Source organism: Pithys albifrons, chromosome 6, assembly GCF_047495875.1.
Source record: "Pithys albifrons albifrons isolate INPA30051 chromosome 6, PitAlb_v1, whole genome shotgun sequence".
NCBI classification, from domain to species: Eukaryota; Metazoa; Chordata; class Aves; order Passeriformes; family Thamnophilidae; genus Pithys; species Pithys albifrons.
In genome coordinates, this window is record NC_092463.1 from 12,627,306 (window position 1) to 12,629,719 (window position 2,414).

A 2,414-nucleotide genomic window follows, 5' to 3' on the forward strand; every position below is an offset into this window, starting at 1 on the left:
TTACCTCACAAAATTAAGCCAGTAACCATCCAGTTGACATTTAAGCATGGCTGTAAAGCCATCTTCACACAATTCATACGATCAGATGGAATACTGGCTCTCATAATAAGGCAGTTAAATGCCACCGACGTCTGATCCCGTCAGACCTTGGAAGCTCAGCAGGGTCAGGCCCAGTCAGTACTTGGATGGGAGACCTCTTGGGAATACCGGGGACTGTAGGTTCTAGTCCTGAGGACTTCACTGTCACCATCCAAGCTCACTCAGCCGTGGCAGATGAACCTGAGGAGTTAAAGGGTGGAGCCAGTTCTGCACACGCTGTGGCCTCACCTAAAAAATTCACAGCGCAGGCTCAAAGGGCACACCCACGTGGGCAGAGCCCTTCCCAAATCTTCCTTCACGAAGCCCAGCCATCATCATCATCATCATCACCAATACAAGCACGTACATTCCTGCTCTAATTTGCTTCTACCTTTACAGAACACCGTGCAGATGTTTCTGCCCCTTGTGTTCAACAGCAGCGTTGCACACCCTCTGCCCTACTTCACTCTCCCATTCTTTTACCGAGTCTCTTTCCAAGTGCTACTTTTTAACTATGTCATTTACAGAGCCATGAAAAAGCATACTGATCTTAAGTTCAACACCTTATTTTTATTCCTGCCTGCAGAATTTCACACCCAACCTTCAGTTTTGAAATCCACCCCAGGATCAACAGCTCTAAGCACTACAGGAACATTAGTCCTGTACAGCTCAATGCTGACACAGTGTTTACTTCCCTCCTGCAGCCACTGTAACATAGCAGACTTTAGAAGGATGCGGTACAGACAAAAATTTCATATTCCGAAGTGCCAGTTAGAGATGGGACATTATAGACACACATTATACATCAACCAATGCTGGTAGCAGCTGCCACTTGACTGATTAAACTTCCTAGACTGATTTGTCTAGCAGCCCCAACAAAAATACCAAATTTTCTCAAGTTTTTCAAGGCATTAGGGAAACATTTTAAAGAATACTATTCAGCACATAAATCCCTCTCGAGTTTCTCCATTTTAGCTGAGTAAAAAGACTAATCAGAGCCAGTTTTTCCAAGGCGTACACATTGAAGTACTGTGAACACCTTGGGGCAGGTGATGACCAAGTGGAACCACCTGTTACCACCACTGCCATGCATCTTCATCTTGCACTTTGAAGGGATTCACTTTCTTCAAACATTTTAAAGTCTCAATAACTTTGCCACTTCTGGCAATTATTGCTTCTTTTGCTTTCTACATACTATGAAATTAGTGGAGGGAAAGGATCTCTACCTGCCTTTAACTACATTGCTGCTGAGAAGCTACATTATTAAAATGTGTTTAGTATTTGGCTTTGTTGATTGACAATTTGCAGCCACTATGGGAAAGAAAGGTCAAAATGTACTACTTAATTCAAGTGAACGTTTTCAAACAGAAGATAATTAAAATTAAGTGCAAGTTCAGCTGAGGTCCTGATGCTCCATTTCACTAAGAATTTAGTCACTTACTGTTTCAAATCTGCACCTGTGCTCCTCCTGCTTTTCCAAGAAACACAGTTTCCAGAAGTTAATAGGTATTTAAGTTCAATTCATCTTGTATTTACTGACAGACCATAAACAGATACAGCTAGAAAAGTCTAGCCAGTTCTACCTTTAAAAAGTTGGTCAAAGTACAAAAGATTCTGAGCACAGACTATGCCTCCTTTCATTCAGCAGAATCAGATAAGGTAAATGTATGATCGTATGAGCAGTAGAATGTGCATGATGAGAAAGCACTGAAATCTTGCCAGTTTTAAATCCATCAGCTGTGTGTTCCATCACCCCTCAGACTTTCCCCTCCCCTTACCTGAAACTTGCTCTCAAATTGGTGGTGTAATGCAGGAACCTGTCAGTAGTAAGCTGGGAATGGTGGTTTCAAAGTCAATTCTTGCTATTCTCAAAGCCTTTAATTTCTTCACTAAAAAACCTTAAGGAAAACCCTGGGATCAGTTAAGCATGATGTTTTAAGAGCAGGGTGTGCAATTACACTTTAAAGCTTAAATAACTTATAAAAGCTGCTCAATGCAAGTATTTATTCATACCCAATATGGAACTAACCACTTAAACAGCAAGACCTTTCAAGATACTAAGTGTTGATACTTAGGAGTATATTGAGTGCTACTGATTTGAGGCCTAGGTGAAAATTTCTCTCTGTAATCAGATGCAATAACTAGAGGTAGTAACAGTTACAGTTCCCAGCTTGTCCTCAAACTAGTAACTTAACAGTTTAGTCTCAAATGTATGTTCACAGATGAAGTACTGACACTTGCAATTCAATAAAAAGGGTACCACAACACAGGAAACCGAACTTCAGTGCCAGCCTAACACCATCACAGATACTGTTTAAGAAAAAATGTAGCGTCAA